Below are 19,064 nucleotides of genomic sequence, written 5' to 3'. Positions count from 1 at the left end.
TTGTACCATTGACTTCTATCCTTTTGTCATTGAGCGTGTGTAAAAGAAAACATTGAATATTTAGTTTAAAAATAACCCCATGTGCTAACTGATAAGAACCACATTGAATCATCCACACTCCTCATGTTCTACAACTACTTACATTTAGTTATGAGGTTTCTGCGCCTTATCTGAAAAACTCCCTTTCCCTCGTGGATGATATGTACTGAAGTGTTACAGCCTCCACACTGCTACTTCGCCCCCCCCCCCCCCGAACATGGCCTTGGACTCCTGGCAGTCTTCAATGCTAGGTCAGCACACACCTTTTGGCAGTCACCAACAAGAATAGGAGCCAAACATCCTTTTCTCACCCCTATTTATTTATTTATTTATCCTGCCTGTCACTCAAAACTAAAACGGCCCTATTTCTGACGTATTTTAGCAACTTCTAGACTCCTGATCCCACTGTCCAATCACCTACAGGAGTTTGTTGTATGTATCTCTTCTTGCTTCCTGCACAGACTAAGAAGCTGCAGAACACAAAATGACAGTCCATTAATTTTTCTTTTTACAGTGCACATTTCTTTTCCATGGAATGAAAAGAGAAAAACAAATAAGACAGAATTTCCATCCATGTTCACTGACATTGCATTGCAATGTTAATAAGAAGGACTAATTAGTTTCTTGGGTATCACTTAATGAGGGTAGTTAGTTAGTAAATCTGGGTTATTGTTTCAATGCAACCTTTCACAGATGGGAATTCCTATAACTTCATATGTGTGCACAATGTAATTTGAATCTACAGTCTTTTTGACACTCATTTTCCTTTGCCTGTGAAGGCCTAATTCACTGCTATAATGACTCAATGTGGCATTCTGCCTCCACTACTTAATTTACTTTCTTTTTCTGCATTTAGACTAACCCCACTGAAAGTGTTGTTCTGTACCCCACCTGTACCCATTTAACTGGCTGCTTTTATTGAAATCACTGTCATACTGGCTGCCTTTATTAAAATCACTGTCATAGGCTCCTGCATACCCTCCTTTTCTGACCGCTGTGACTGCTCGCAATGTTATAGCAGGAGGAACAACTATCCATTAATTAAAATGTATGTGTTACAGGATATCTCTCCTTCCCCATTGTTGCCAGTAGCATGACCAACACCCTCAGCTTAACGGTAAGGGCAACCAGCCATCCCCCCATTAACACAACCAATATCGCCAAACACATCGTACCCCTTTCTACCCAGGTCCCCCATTTGAATGTGTTTATCTACATCAGGGGTGCACAACTGATTTTGCCAAAGGGCCAAATGAACGTTACATACTGCCTATAGTGGGCCGAAATGTAAGTGTGGGTGGGGCGGTAGGCTTTTTCAAACCCCAATTTTATTTAACACCTCATATATGTTTTTTAGGTGTACCAGTCTTTATTTGTGTTTCAAACTTCAAATTTGTACTAAACATTTTCCATTTTCATCATTTCCTTCTTTCATAAGGACAATTGGCAATAGACAAAGTAGGAAAATCCTTCAGGAGAAAAACACTGGAAGTTAGGAGAGAAGGCAGAGATCAAATTGGCTAGGGGGCAATGTAGATGTTGAAAAGCCAAGGCGAGAGAATAGAGCCCTGATGGGCACCACAGGTGCCAAGTGAGATATAGGAGAGGAAAGGGCCCAGTTGAACCTGGGAAGGTCGGTCTGAGAGGAAGGAGGTCAACCAGCCCAGTGCAAAGGTCAGTGATGCCAAAGGTATCACAGAGCCGATTTATTGGGGTGGCATGATTGACAGCATCAAAGGCAGAGGAAAGGTCAAGAAGGATGAGAACGGAGGGGGAGTTGGAATCGAGATTTGTGAGCAAGTCTTTATGAGTGTTCAGGAGTGAGGTTTCCGTGCCTCTGGCCGCTCTGAAGCCAGACTGGTGGTCATCAAGACAACCAACCAATTCAGTGTGGTGGATAAGATGGGATATGGCTAGCTTCTCCAAGAGTTTGCCCAGGAAGGGGGTAATGGAGATAGGGCGGAAGTTAGCCAGACAGGAAGGGTCACATGCCTGAGGGGAGCAATGGTTGCCCAGTATACAGAAATAGATTAGGGAGAATATTGGCCAGGATAGCCCAAGACAACGGGGGTGGGGTTCATCAGGCTGTGCAGCATGGTCACAACCTCATTGTATGATGGGCTTCCAGCAACCACGTGGTTGCTCGGAGCCCATTTCACTGACACAGGCTGGTAAAGGGCACGTCTCAGTGAAGTGACTGAAAAAACAGCATTCCCATCCCCGTTTTGGGGCGGGGTTCCATTTCAGGCCCTGGAGACTGGCTAGGCCACACTAACCCCTTTTTTTAATGGAGGTTGAGGGGAAGCTAGGATTGATATTCTGGTTCCTATTCCCATGTCACCTCCTATGATATTTCTGCAGGAAATTAAAAGGTGGGAGGGACAGAGGAGATTGGCAGGAAACCCAGTTGTGAGAGAAGGGATGGGGAGGGGGGGTCTGTTCTTTGCTGAAAACTACAAAACAACAGTGTAAATGGGACTCAGCAGAGACTCCCCTTGGAGTGCCTTTTGCAACTTTCCACAATCTGGGACCTGGCTTGATTCAGCCCACCTAATAGCCCCACAGATAAGGAGTGCATCGGCCACTTTTACTCCCTAACAATGGTCAAACACTCCCAAATAAGAAAAGGAAGGAGTGAAAATACTTCCAACAAAAAATAGGAAACAGACACATAGGAAGGATTCTGTCCCCCTGCTTTCACAGCAAGAAACTATTATTATTATCCGATCTGAGGAGGTAAAACAAAAGTATCCTTTAACATGCCTATTGAAGAGTTCACCTCTGTAACCATGGGCTTGAAAATAACCCAATGGTGAGCTGTGTACCAGCCACTTTTACTCCCTAAGAGGCAAATACTCTGAGCATGAAAATAGGGAGTACAAATATTCTCACAGAAGATTTTGCCCATAGCATCCCAAATATGGCAATAGCTCATTATTGGGTGCATTAGAAGGCACACAGTGGCTAAACATGCCACATAATGTGAGTGTTGGGCATGTGATGCCAATAAGCAGCAAACAGCGAGTGTGTCTTGCCATGCACTGGAAAATGGGCTGAATATTTGGTAACAAGATAGCAAGCAATAGCTTGTAAATGATGCAGGGACTTGGCTAGACATTGCTAAACCCATTTAACTGTTTTAAGTATCAGTCCATACGAGAGCAATACCTGGCATATGGTGTACCTGGGCATAGAGTAGCAATAGCTGGCAAATGGGGTATGCATCTGGGCACACATTGTCAGAAAAAGTGCCACCAACCACTTATATATGAGAAAATGAATTGGACATGGTTTAATGTCCTGGCAGTAACCTGCAGTGATGCGAGCACTTTGCCAAAGCATGGCAATACTCCACGTAGTACCTGGGCACAGCATGGCAATACACTGAAATTGAAGGCGGTCTCTGGGCACGGGCTGTGAAGTCTCAGAAATTGTTTGAATGCCAGTTCATACAATGTCCCCCGCCCGACCACACAGTACACATGTTCATCATTAAAATACATGCAAACGTATTTTGGCAGAACGTGTTTCTCTTTTACCCACAATGCAGTGCTCACATTAAATACATCACCCTGGTAAGATGGCTGTGGTTTGATTCAGGCATCAGCTCGTGGTTCGCAGGTTTGCAGGTATAAATGCTGATACAGGCAGCTCCGCCTTTCATCCTGGAGATCGCGATAATGTTGGGGGTAATCTGCAGGCTTTTCCTGCAGCAGCTGATCGTCGCGTGGGTTCAATTAATAAGCACAGTAGCAGAGAGAGAGGGGGAATTCGAGGTGGGGGGGGGCAAGCCAGCTGCTGACACTGGGAATTAATTTCACACCTTGATAACTATCCAGCAGAGACCATCACAGGCTCACCTCCCTTTCTTTGCTTGCAGAGGATCTGTAAGGTACGTGCGGACACTGTCACGGCTGTTTACTAGAGCTACTGCAGGGAAGGGGCCGGTAACGAAGTGGAAAGAGTTGAACATAAAAAAGGTAATAGACATACACTTTATTATGCATCCAGCGCTTGCTACAAACACGGCTACAAAACACCTCAGGACTAGGAGTCAGTGCTTTATTGGTAAGGATAAGGGTGCTAACACAGCAGTGCCTGGTGCCCCCAAGAATACACTTACCTGGTAGGCGTGGAGGCAGGCAGAGTACCTCTCCGAAAACTCGTGCTGCAGCTGGCGTGGCGAAGCTGAAATGACTTTCTGTCAACAAGCCGCTCCACACGAGCCCAGTGCTGTCCCTCTATCAGTGGAGCACACGCACTATGTGACTCGCAAGAACCACATAGTGAATGCACTGCACCAATAGAGGGTCAGTATTTTTCCCGGCCCGGCAAGTCAAACAAAAGACTTTTCTAATGGAGGGCGGGCATTGCTGCTTGCGGGCCGCACTCCATTAGCAAAGTGTTTGATCCTGGCGGGCCGGGAAAAACAACATGCCGGGCCGCAATTGGCCCGCGGGCCGTATGTTGTGCACCCGTGATCTACATCATGCCCAGGCTATTCACAGTAATATAGTTTTTTCTTAAATTCATCCTAACAGTGTGCCTTTCCTTGTGGCTCAGCAATAATTCAACATCCGGGTCATTTGGGAACGAGTTCCTCTGAAAAAATTAAATATTTTCCACTTTGCCTTCCCACATATCATCAGCAACATGTAATAAAGTTAATCCCCCTATTGACACAAGCGTGTCCTTTGGAACAGATATGTAAAACACACTGGGCCTCATTACGAGTTCGAACGGTAGCCGTGCCTGCATTACAGGCACGACTACCGCCGAACTCGCATCCGTCACCGTCACCCGCAAATGGGCACTTACCAGCCCATTACGAGTTGAATGGCCGGTAAGTGCCCATTCGCGGGTGGCGGTAATGCCGTGCTCCTCATCCCCATTCTGCCCCATGGGGCAGAATGGGGATGGGAGAGGGAGCAAACAACGGGCCATTATGAGATGGCCCGTTGTTTGCTCCCTCTTCCCCTCGCGGGACCCGGTAAGCATGCCTGGTTTTCCCAGGCGTGCTTAACGTGTCTCGCAAGGGGACCTCATAATGTGGCAGAATGGGTTGAACGGCGCCGTCACCTTTAAGGCGCCGTTTAACCCGTTCCGCCAGGGTCGTAATGAGGCCCACTGTATTTTAACTGTTTGACAATGAAAGATCCATGATTCAGATGGATGATTGTGTAATTTTTCAAAGAAGTACTTACCAACCACCTGTTTTAATTAGCCTAGCTTGTGATATTTCCTCAATCCCCGAATTACTAATGACTACTTCACATCCCTCGGATCAGGTTTCACCCCGCAGATACCATCTGCTGCGTCAGGAGCAAATGGTTTACCTGGACACATGTAATTCTGCTCTTTAAACTTTACACATGTATCCAAATTCAGAATCAAGTAAACATCAGGTTCCCAAGACTGAAGTGCCACCACCTCTGGGGTTTTGATCTTCACATATTTGTCATTCTGCCAAAATCCCACATTGTGTACTAGTTTAGTCTGGTATATGAGTACAGGAGCAATATATGGGACGCATAAAAAAAACAACCTCCATTCTCTCCATATTTATGTACAATGGTATTGCGCTTTGCAATTTTTATTTCTACCATTTCCACTTCTCTTTGTGTGATTTGCATGATTTTCACCATCATTTGATGGATGATCTCAGATGATACAAAGTATAATGATGCATGCCCCTGTATCAATTGCAAAATTGCATTTTGAACTTCCCCCATATACTTTTCCAAAAACCTATCAACAGGATTGACTATGTTTATAATGTCACTTAACATCCAGTCATGTTTAACCACAACATTTGTGCTGTGCTGCATTATTTCAGACTGCTCATTCAATATGATAGCAGTCTCATTTATACACGTTATCTGTTCATTCCGTCCACCTCTGACTTCATCTAAGGTCCTTTGAATTATGTCTAAATCATAAGTCAATTGTTGTTCCTTGGCACTCAATGCCCCACTGTAATCGCGTTGGCTGTAGACATTGTTGTTCCTACTACAGCCCCAATAATAGTCATCACCACAGAGGCCACAAGCAATACTGCCACCCACTTCACCCTTCTTTTCTTTACATCAGATGAATTCACAAATGTTTTTTCCAACTGCATGGCAATATCCTTGCCTGATTGCCGGGTATCCTCTTTTCGCAGCTCCAACCAATCCCTTATCCCTGTAATCACAGATTTATTTTTAAATCTCTCAACTATGTTATCAGGGTTTATGTTTATGTATATATTCTCCTATACCAGCCTTCTGTTTCCCAGGATAAATCCAGGTGCTTCTTCCACTACAATTCCAGATGATGGCCTGGGTTCAATGATGACTTGTGCTCCTGCGACTTTAATTCCCAATACGCCCACTATGAGTAGCATGGCAAGTATCCAGTTCTCAGGTCTGGTCATCATCGCCTTCTTTTCTGTAGACTTTGTCTTCACCCCCATTCTCCGGGGGATTTCCTGGGGCCTCCTATAGTGGTCTCCGATCCTGTGGCCTCCAATGGTCCATTGTCTCAAGGAAATGGCCCTGCTGGGGTAATAGATTGGTAGTATATTTAATGAATAGAAAAGAAACAGGTTAAGTACATAACATAAAACAATGTTCTATCCCTTTTCCATTACAAAGCCAAAAAAAAACTGGATGCTCAAAGCACCATGGTTCCGTGGATTTGCCACTTTGTAAACCCCTGCAATTAAACACATATAATAGAAAAGCAAGACAACATTTTACACCTTGCATCACAATAATTCCCAACCAAATACACGCCCCTCTATAATATTTTACGACTCCATTCCCTTTTGCCATATCTCATTGCTTATTTGAGACCCAGGCAGGAAATTCTTACTACACAACATTATGATAGCTCAGTCTGATTCAGCACCTCTTCATGAAAATAATGCACCATTTTTAAAGGTTCCATGTGGCACTTCTGTTTGCTTCTGCTTGCTCACCAGACCATACTTTTGATTACTCACGAAGTGAAGTGTATACTATCTTACACATGCCCTCATGTTATTAGGTTACATGCATTATGAATCAATCTCTGTTCAATGTATCTGCCAATAGAAAAACTTACTGTGCTTTTATGATTATTACCTTAATTGCACTGTTAGCTTTATTTTCCTTGCATTCAGTACGTTCAATTAGTCTCAACACGCTCAAGCCTTCTCACCTCATGCTTTGGGTGGCAGGGCTTAATTTGGTTGACATGAACAAATTGCTCTGTCACAATTTCACCCTCTGTCCTGATTATTTTATATACAAAAGGGGATATTTTAACTACGATCTCAAACGGCCCTTGCAATGCCCTGAGAAATGTAGAATTTATGTGTCTGTTCTTCCCAAAGTTGTATTTGTACACCTGGTCACCTATTTCGTACTCTTTTACAGATGTCTTTTTATCATAATAGGTCTTTGCACTTTCAGTAGCTCTCTCCAGATTCCGCTGTACAAATGCAAATGCATGTTGCAAGTGCTTCCTCAATTTCTCCACATATTCGAGAACTGTGGAGGCAATCACAAGTGTTTGCTCGTGTGTCCTGTACAATAAATGTTGTGGCAGTACCATTTTTCTTCCTGTCAATACTTCATGATGGCTGATGCCTGTCGCTTTAGCAGGAGTCGTCCTAATGGCCATTAATACCAAAGGTAACCGTAGATCCCAACTGGAACCTGCCTCAACTACAAACTTCTTTAGTATCTCTACTATGGATCTATTGCTTCTCTCCACATTTCCTGAAGAAGACGGCCTAGGATATGTGCAATTTCCTCTTTACCCCTGGTGAACTGACTTCCCCTGTCTTATTTTATCCTCTGGGGTAACCCAAGCCTTGAAAATATGTGATTTACCAGTAATGTGGCTACTGTTTGCGTACTACAGTCTGGTGCGGGAATGCACTCCACCCACTTTGACATTAGACATACCACTGTTAACAAATATCTATTTCCCCTGACCGATCTCTTTACAGGTCCAACATAGTCGATTCGCAAATCTGACCATGGAAGGGTTAAACCTCTTTTCATTAAGGGACCCCTATGCATAGGTGAAGCAGGTTTAAATTGTGCACATACTAGACACCCTCTGGTGTATAGTTCCACATCTTGGGAAATACGCTGCCAATATGCATAGTCCTTCAATATTTCTAAAGTTTTTTGTGAACCTCTATATCCTGCAGTTATTGAGTCATGCGCCTGGTGTAACATTAGCCCTCTGAATGAAAGAGGCACCACCCACTATATCTCACTTGTTACAGATTCCCTAATCATACACCATCTTGTAGTTTAATCCTCTTTTTGTTCTTTAACAACACTCTCAGCTCTTCCTTACCTTTTGCAATTGTTTTCAGATAGAGGATTATGTTTTGGATCTATCAAATGATTATAAAAACACCTAGCACTAGGTCCTCTGTTTGTGCTTTAATCAGGTCCTGATCTGGCGTATCAAAACTCCATTGCTCCACAGGCTGTTCAACCTCTTTTGGAGATTTAGAGCGTGTAACCGCATCTACCTGTATCCCGCCAACCAGGTGTGCAATGGGAATAACTCTCCCATTACAGCCCCAATATTTGCTAATTGATCTGCTTTGTCATTTCCCTCCTTATCTTCCCCTGGTGTCTTTACATGTCCACGAATATTTCTCCAATGTATTATTAAACCATTCTCTGATACTAATCAATCTATAGCTTGGATCATTTTACCATGTTTGAGGGGCTTTTTGTTATATGTAAACAGACCCTTCACCTTCCAGCCAGGCAAATACTCCACAAAACTGTTTTGTGCATAATCAGAATCAGTCACTAGGACAATTTCTTTTAATTTATTTTCACTTGCGGTAGTGACTGCCCTATAAAAGGCAGCTAATTCTTCTATCTGACTACCCCTGGCTCCAATTCTCATTCCTATACTGGGAATGTCCTCACACTTCAACCAGACATTTCCTATCCCTGCCTGCAGTTGTTTTTCAATATCATTTTCTATATGATATGCACAACCATCTACATACACTGTTGGTAAATCTTTGCACACATTTTCATTAAAAGCTTTGTGTGACGATTGTTTGAATTCATTCAGACTGGGCTCTACTTCTATTTCATCAGATGTACATTCAGCTGAGCAATCATGTAGATCCGCTAGCTCTTGAGCAATTGGGCTCTTTTTATTCTGTCCATATTTTACTTTCACAGGGAATCCCTGTAATGCCAATGTCCAGGAAGTAATCCTGGACTGTGCCAGATTACCTGATCTAATCCTTTTATTTTGTAAAAATTGCAAAGGTTGGTGATTTGTTTCAATTATCACCTTTTCTCCCTAAATAATGGGACGGAAATGCTGCAGTGCCCAGACAGTGGTCAGGAGAGCCTTTTCACATTCACTGAATTTAGTTTCAATCTGAGAAAACGCCTTGCTCGCATAGGCAATAGTTTTATGATTTAAATCATGCCTTTGAGATAACGCAGCTGACATACACTGGTCAAGAAATCTGGGTACTTTATGGGATAGGCCAAGCATGGTACCTTCATGAGATATTCTTTCAATTTCTCCACTGCTTCAGATTGCTCTTTTTCCCATTCCCAGGGTACACTCTGATTCAGTAATTTAGTTAAGGGTTGAGTGATCTCGGCATCATTCTCAAAAAACTTCCTGTTATGTTCTATCATCCCTAGTAAACTTTTCAACCCATTCAGGTTAGTAGGATTTTTCAATGTCTGTATTGCTTCCACCTTGTGGATTCAACCCATGCTCAGTCATTTCATGGCCTAAGAAATTTACTTTCTTTTTGCACCATTGTGCCTTCTGCAAAGATACTTTGGTTCCTGCTTTCTTTAATTGGCCAGGTACATGTCTAATCTCATTAAGGTTTTCATTTTTAACATCATCCACATAAACTATTGTTCCCCTTTCAGCTGCATCTGGGAGTGCTTTTCTCAAAAATATACCAAATTCACTCCCGCTGTTGACATACCCAAATGGTGTTCTGTACCAAGCGTATTGCGTTTTATCAAATGAAAATGCGAACACATTTTGGATGTCTTCAGCCAATGGCACACACCAGTACCCAGATGTAAGGTCTAACGTGGTAAACACTTTTGACCCATGAAACTGTGCGAGGCCTTGATCAATAAATGGTAGCGGCCACCTAGACACTGGTACTCTTTTGTTTACTTCTCTTAAGTCTGCACACAGATGCCATTGACCATTTGGTTTTAACATACCCAAAATGGGATTGTTGGAAGTACTATGAATGGGCTTGATAATTCCTCTGGATTCTAAACGTTTAATTATCTCTGCCAATGATTCCAGGCACACCAATGGTAACTGATATTGATGCATGAATACTGGATCCCTGCCATATCCCTCTGGTAATGTGGCAACATGCAAATCAGTTAGGCCGCAATCATAAGTGTCCTTGGCAAAAACCTCTTTAAATTCCATAAATATTTTTCTCAACTTATTCTTATCCTCTTCATTATCACATGCATCTGCTGCCAGAATTTGTTCCTCTAATATTTTTGAAAATTCGGCAAAATCCTCCAATGGAGGAACCTCTGTGCTTTCCTCTAACCGTGTGGCTGTATCTCTTTGTAGAGTAGACATATTTAAATATTTTGGAACTTTAACTTCCATTTCAACATGCTGCTTTTCTGTTTCATTCACATTTAAATCAAATAATATGCAATGCTCCTGGTGACAGTACATTGTCTCATTGGAATCATAAGGATACACATTACAATCCAGGCGTTAAGGGGTTAACAGCGCCGTAAAAGGTGGCGGTGCCGTTAAACCCTTGACACCTGATTACGAGGTCCCTTTGCGGGTTGGAGACTTTAACCCCTGCTTTTTGCAGGCATTAAAAACCAACCCGCAAAGGGACCTTGGTGCTAAGTACGGTGCCGCAATTTGCGGCACCGTACTTAGCGCCTTCCCCATTTCCATTGAGCCCTATGGGGCAAAAATGGGAATGGGGGAGGGCCATGGCGGCATGGGGAATTTCCGCCCCGCCAACCTCGGAATGGGGCGGTAATTCCCCATTCCGCCATGGCGGAGTTGGCAAGTTACCGGCATGGACCATGGTGCTATTAGCACCATGGTCCACCGCCAGGGTCGTAATGAGGGCCACAGACTGAATTTTGAATAACCCTTTAGGTTGAGAGTCCAGAGACTCTGGCAACATGCCCTGTGCATTTGCATACTTCTCAGGGATGTCCCCAATCACTTTATTGTTAAAATCTGCTGTGTACTGTGATTTTTGCATTGCCATTCCTAACACGAAATTCTCTTCCAAATAAATATCTTGACACCCTTTATTATCTACAATGATTTTGATGGGCCCATCCCCAATCTCCACAAATGGTGTGTATTCACATTCTATTCCTTGCTGCTTTATGGATTCATTTATGCACACAAATGCAACAGAATCCATCATCTGCTGTCCATTTCTGTGTTTTAGTGTTATAGTGACTTGTCGGGTGAATGCAGGAATGATAACATCCTTCTTCACCTGTAACTCGATTGCATATGACAGCAACTGCACACAATGTTAAGCCTGCCTTTTGTCTTCAGATTCAGGAGCAGGCCCTCCAAGCCAGGACCACACTTTTTAATTAAGGAAATCCCACACCACACACATCCTGGGCATGGTGTCATTTCCCAGATAAAAATAATTATGTGTTCCACTCACTATCCACACATTGTGACAGATGGTTTTCGGGCCAATAGTGATTTTTAGCATGCATCTACCTACAACTCTATTCCCTGAGTCCGGCTCATCTAAACTAAACACGTGTTCATTTTTAATTCTGAACTTTGGGATCTCCTCTCTTTCAATTATTCGCTAGAATAGTTTCTCATTAAAACTCCTTTCCTGCTCAAGTACTAACAGGGCTTTTATTGTTTCAGAATAACCATTTACACCAATATGGATCCATGGCTGCTCATCTCCTATGTGTATATCCGAAAGGGTTGTAATGTGTTTTCCTGTTGTTATTTCAGGGATACCATTCTGCTTGCACTTCTCTTCTTTTAAGTAAAATCACAAGGTATTTTCATATATTTCAGTTTGCCATAGATCCTAGGATCCAAATAAATCTCTGTGGATTGTTTCTCTTTTTCACTTTGCATTTACGCCCTGACACATTAGAATGACAGTGACACTAGGCACACATCCATTTTGAAGATACACCTCCACTGCATCATTTGATTTAACAACGGTATGGCGTTCATATACACTGTTTTTTGTGACTTTACTTTCTTAGGCCTTAATGGTTCAGGGGCGACAAACTCTTCAGGCAATCTGTTCCCATCAAGAATGGGATTTCACTGATAGATGTGATCAACACTTCCTGTCTCATCCTGTATTTTCCTATCTTTATGTCAACCTAAGTGACAGCTTTGATAGGTATCTCCTCACCATTGAAATTATTTACTGGGCCTGCATTTTGTCTGACTTCGATGTGATTTTGTGGGGATCTCCCTTCATTAATACTTTTTACCAACTCTTTGGGCATAATCGTGGCCTGTGCACCTGTGTCAATCATTGCAAACCCATTACACTTTTCTTCCACAGTAATGGAAGCACAATACCTGTCCTCAACTTCTTCCAATACACACAAATGTGTGAATTTCTGCTGATTTCAGCACTCATTTTTCCTAGGCCTTTCTCATTTTTTGCCAAGCACAGGGGCAAGTGAAAGAATATATTTCCCTCCTTTTTACCCACTTCACTTCGAGAATCCCTGTCTATATCTCCATGTTCAGTAGTCATCTGGAGTGTAGCCACTGTTCGTCCCTCTGTTCAGGTACCATCAGTGTTCACACTGCATTTCTTCAACCACACATCCTCACAACACTCATGTGGTGGCTTGTCATTTTCTTCCCCAAAATTCTTGTTTACATCTTGTGCAGTGACTGTTCTCTTAGTCTCTTGGACTGCGCGGCTCAAAGTACTGCTCGGGTCACTGGTCGGTACCCTTCTTTTTAGCACTTATTTTTTCTGTCTGCATTTCATAGATATTTTGGATATCTTGGGAGGATGTTTTAACAACTAATCCTACCTCATTAGCAGGTGTTTTATCATGGCATGTGATCTCTTTTGTGAATCTGTCTCTTTACTCTTTTGGAGTTTCTTGTTCATTTCCTCCTTTCTCTTTTTCATTTGCACACATTTTGATAGTTTGGTTCAATGCTAAATTAAACCAAACTCACTTTTTGTGTGCAGTTGCATCCCCTGCCTCAGTCTTGAGTAATTTCAAGCAATTAAGGACTGTTACACAAAACTGGTACATGGGATTCTGTACCTTTATCATTGCAGGGGCTATGAGTACTTAGTCACTTATTATCAGAAGGCACCAGATTGCTTCTGCAACTGTCTGCCCCCTCAATTGATGGCTGTTTTTGAACTGCTCAGAGTTTTCCTATTTGTTCAGACAACATCTTAACTTGAGCCTCAAGACATTGAAATCTGTCCTTTTCTTTAGAATCTTCGCTTTGCTGCCTACGGCGGTACTGGGTACTTTCATACTGGTTGAATCTGTTCTGGTATCTCTCAAGAGAATGATTTCTATTTGAGCTGTTTCTGAACTCTTGATTGATGGGAGGTGAGGAACGTGGTGTGACCATTCTTTGGTTGTAATCCACTGGTGGGGGTGATTGATTATAGTGGCGAGGGGCATAGTTCATGTTTTGTCTTTCATTTTGTGGGAACTGTCCCCAATGCTGATTTCCATTTTCAATGAACCGATCCACATGTCGTGGCCTGTCCTGATTGCCATATATCCTAGTGTTGGGGTCAAATCTGCTATGTGCCCCCAATGACTGGTATGGACCATTGTGTCTTTGATCTTGATTTTGTCTTTGATTGTTATTTACACCTAATATATCGGGCTGGTATCCCACCCTAGGTCTGTCTCCCATATACCTAGGACTAATGTAACTCTCTCTATTGCTGGGATCATTTGACTGAAACATCTGTGTTTAGGATGGCAACCTCTGTGGTGCACCTCTCTGATCATATGTCATATTATTTCTGACCTGAGTTTGGGCTGATTCAAGTGACATTTTTTACATATCTTATTTCCATTACCGTTGGTGAGGAGTCTTTAGATTTAGATTTTGTCTCTTTAATCCTATCTCGCTCTCCACTTTGACAGCATATGACTTCATATAGTTTAGTGCCTTGTTCTACAATCCATTCCTGTGACTTCTCACAATCAAACTTGCGAATTAACTGTGATATAATGTATTTTTGTAAGCCATAAAAGTGGGCAGTCTTAAATTCAGTCGAATTAGGACTAAAAGATACATCAAAGTGAGAGAATGCTCTTTTTTTTATTCTTGGAGAAACTGGCGAGGTGACACGTTTGGCTTCACTGTCATGGTATATACACCCATTTTCACATCCTGCAATGACTGATATGGTGAACAATGATGTCTAACCTCTTTTCAAATTCTGCCCATGAAATACTTTCTTGTTCATTCAAACCCCTGATAATGCTCGCAGTAAGCAGCATCAAGAGTTAAAAGAAAGTACTGTCTATATTGTTCCCTGTGTATTTGTAGGGCTTTGAATATATCATGCACTGTTTCCAAGTGATCCTCTATAAAACAATCATCTCCCTTTTTGAATGGTTTAATCAATGCCTTGATCGACTTCATTATTTTGATACAGCTACTTGGCGCTATATTTGGAGTTGCATTATTCTGTTATTCATTCCTCTTCTTAGGTGTATGGGACTGGTGGCAACCACCAGTGGGTGAGTCAAACCCCCCAAATGTATTACAACCAGGTCCAGCCACCGGTATAGCCACTGGGACATTATTCCCTCCAGTAGAAATGGGACTAACCTTAATCCCATTGAATGTGGTGCCTTGTTGCTTTTCCTGAGATTTAAAATTACATATTTGCTGTTTCAAAGCTTTGCACTTTTTATGGAGCCGGTCTGCCTCCTGACACCGTTAAGTATTTTCATCACCCATTTTATTAATCACATCCTGCATTTCACTTATTTTCATTTGACATTGATTAATTTCCCTGTCCTTTCTGTCCTTTTCTTGGAACATTTTAGCAAACTCTTGTCCATTAGCCTAAAATTCCCTTTCATTCTCCATGTTGTCCCTTTGGACAGTCTGCATCTCTAAGGTAACATCCTCTTTATCTTGCCTGAAGTCGCTTACCACCCCGTTCAGATGATTTAGCTCTTGTTCGCTATCTTCAAATTGTTTCATTTTATGAGACAGTTGTTTTTCTAATTCCTTGCATTTAGATTGCATTTCTTTATGACATAACTCTAATTCCGATTTTAGATTTTTCTCCTGCTCATCAGCTTCATCTAATTTGATTTGTAGTCTGCTAATTATCTCAGCATCATTTTCCTGTATTTGTAAATATCGATTTAAAATGAACTAGGTTTTGGCACAGAGACTTATTAAGCAGTCTTTTTCAGCATTTTTGTCTGTAGCTCGAAACAATCTCAAAAGACATACCTGAATTATAGTGCCCTCTTCAAAAATGTTATTCGATGGTTCTTTCTGCACTTCTCCACAAATGCAGTCACGCCACAGTGTGGCATTGTCTGATGACCACACCCCATGCGCTCATAACTTTGCCTCTAGGTATATCACCAGTTCAGGAAATATGACTTCAATTTGAGACATAATGATACAGTGTGCAGCAGTACATGAATCTCACAGAATTAGTTCACTTTAAATGCAGGAAGGGCTGTGTGGAACACCCCTGCCACACCCAATAGCTGCTTTACAGTCTGTTCTACAGGGCCAACGCACCAAAATATTAAGAGGTCTTGTCTCTGGGCTATTATCTAACTTGGCAGTATTTTAGTATCGAGATATACTGGAGGTAAATGGGCAATGTCTTAATGTGGTGGTAAATTAGTGGTGAACATATTCATAACACTGCCCTATATGATAAGACACCTTCCCCCTTTTTACAACTATGCCCTGTTCTAGAGTTGACTGTAGGCATATGCACCCAGGTTTAGCACATTTAGAAGAAACCAAAGATTGCATAGATTGTGTATAGGTTGTGCCGATGTATTATCTACGACATCAGCTTCTGCCCCTGAAGGGTCCTGTTCAGCTGCAGCATGCATGGCTGACCCACTCACACAACACGCTGGATTTCTAGCATGCCTTTATATTGCCCCTTTTGTTTCTTACTTTACCTCTGGCGGTAAATACTCTACCACTAAGGAGTATGCACTAGTACACTCCCTAATTACTCCCTCTCATCTAGAGAACAACATCCAGAGACATAAGAAAATCTAACACCAAATTCGTTTTTACCATTTCATGAATCTATTAAACATCATGTCATTTACACTAAAAGCATAATTCATTTCACAACAAGGCATTTACCAATTCTTACCAATGCATCAACACTGCCGTGGTTTCCTAGAAGAAAAAATATGAACAGGTATGGCAGTACATAGAAAATATTTGTACCATTGACTTCTGCCCTTTGGTCATTGAGCGTGTGTAAAAGAAAACTTTGAATATTTTGTTTAAAAATAACCCCCTCTGCTAACTGTTAAGAACCGCATTCAATCGTCCACACTCCTCATGTTCTACAACTACTTACATTTAGTTATGAGATGTCGGCTCCTTATCTGAAAAACACTTTTTGTCGTGGATGATCTGTACTGAAGCGTTACAGCCTCCACACTGCTTCTTTGCCCCCCCGAACATGGCGTTGGACTCCTGGCAGTCTTCAATGCTAGGTCAGCGCCACACTCCCTTTCGGCAGTCAGCAACAAGAAGAGGACCAAACACCCTTATCTCACCCCTATTTATTTATCCTGTCTGTCACTCAAAAATGTCACTCAAAACTAAAACTGCCCTGTTTCTGATCTATTTTAGCAACTTTTAAACTCCTGATCCCACTGTCCAATCACCTATGGGAGTTTTTATTTATCTCTTCTTGCTTCCTGCACAGAAAAAGAAGCCTCAGAACAAAAAAAGACAGTCGATTCATTTTTTTTTACAGTGCACATTTTATTTCCATGGAACGAAAAGAGAAAAAAAAATAAGACAGAATTTCCATCCACGTTCACTGACATTTCAATGTTAATCAGAAGTACTCATTAGTTACTGGGGTATCACTTAATGAGGGTAGTTAGCTAGTTGATCTGGGTTATTTTTTAAATGCAACCTTATACAGATGGGTATTCTTATAACTTTATATGTGTGCACAATGCAACTTGAATCTACAGTCTTTTTGACACTCATTTTGCTTTGCCATTGAAGGCCTCATTCACTTCTATAGTGACTCAATGTCCAAACAAAAGCTGCAGTTATCCGTGGATAAACTCACAACCTCCTATAATTGATTCAATGTAAATTTATGCGTAAAGACGCTGCATAATCCCCTCCAAGACAACAAACCTATTTGAAAGGTGTGTGTTTTAGACATAAAACAGCATGCCAGAATGCATTTGTTTTGGATTTATTTAATCATTTTTTAATTGTAGAAAACTTTTACAAAAGAGCATATATTAATAACACATCTATAAAAAAGCAGTTTTCAAGAACACACATTTTATCATATCAACAAAAATAGCTCACATCTCACATATCATTGCCTTCTATACTCTTTCATCCCCATACATACAAAGAACCACTCATACTTGTGCAAAAAATGCAATCCTGGTAATTTTGGTCTGTGACTCAGAACATCCCATCCATATGTGTTTGATATTTTAATGATTCCAAAAGTGCCTATTTGACAATATTTTTTCCATCAAAAGATGTAAGAACACTGGGTAGGTATTCCAAAATGATTATTCATGGACCCATATTGATCCCCGTATTTTGTCTATGAAAACCCAAGTTAAAGCCAACTCTGGGAGGAGTAGGCTCTGTGGTGTTGTCGACTCGAGTTTCGGGCTGCCAGAACGGTCTATATAGCTTCCGTCTGGTGCACCTCATCAGGACGTATACATTTACAAACAAAGAACAATTGCTAAAAACAGAATTCAAATTGATGTGAATTGACGAATTTCATTCAATTTCAAAGAGCCAGTTTCTTTTGCTTCACAAGGTGTTCAATAGTGATGATCCGATTACGTTTTTTTTCAGAAAGCCACTTCTTAATTCACAGAGGTGTTGTTTCCTCCCCTCTGAATGTATTGCAGGCCAATTAGTTCGAGTACACTAAACCAATGGCACGGAATCCCTGTATTCTTTCCCAAAAGAGAACACTGGATGTGCACAGTGTCTCACACTCAAGGTGTCAGCAATCACTGCAAAAGAGACAGCAGGAGCAGTGCCAGCGCCGAGGTGTTACTCATGTTGATGAGCGCACAGGGAACACACTGACTCAATGTGGCATTCTGCATGCACTACCTAATTTATTGTCTTTTTCTGCATTTACACTAACCCCACTGAAAGTACTGTCCTGTAATCCCATTTGCACCCATTTAACTAGCTGCTTTTATTGAAATCACTGTCATACTGGCTGCCTTTATTGAAATCACTCTCATAGACTCCTACAGAGGACTCTGAAGACGAGTCCACAGAGATGTTTCAGAAATTGGCTTCGGATGATATCATTTATCTGTCATTCAGAAACCCGAAGCATGGGAATTTGAACAGGGGCAAGTTGTCTTTGATCAAATACCTTTATGCAGATCCAACTATCACTATATGACCTGCGGATAAGGGAGGAGCATTGGTTTTACAAAAAACATGTGATTACGAGACTGAATGTAACAGACAACTGAGTGAACAATACATTTACTTAGCATTAACAGCAGACCCTACTCCAAGAGTAAAAGAACATCTAGACATCATCTTACAAGAGTTAGAAGAGAGAGGATGGATTCATGATAACACTAGGAGTTTTCTTTATAATAGGTATCCTAAAATACCTCACTTTTACCTGCTACCAAAGATCCACAAAGATCGCATGAAACCTCCAAGAAGATCTATTGTGCAAGCTATAGACAGCATTTTATAGCCTCTAGGGAAGGATGTAGACTTCTTTCTTCAACCAATCGTACAAA

This window comes from Ambystoma mexicanum, chromosome 4q (genome assembly GCF_040938575.1).
Source record: "Ambystoma mexicanum isolate Mex_15411 chromosome 4q, UKY_AmexF1_1, whole genome shotgun sequence".
NCBI classification, from domain to species: domain Eukaryota; kingdom Metazoa; phylum Chordata; class Amphibia; order Caudata; family Ambystomatidae; genus Ambystoma; species Ambystoma mexicanum.
The sequence above is the reverse complement of the archived record's forward strand: the minus strand, read 5'-3'. Positions refer to the sequence as shown.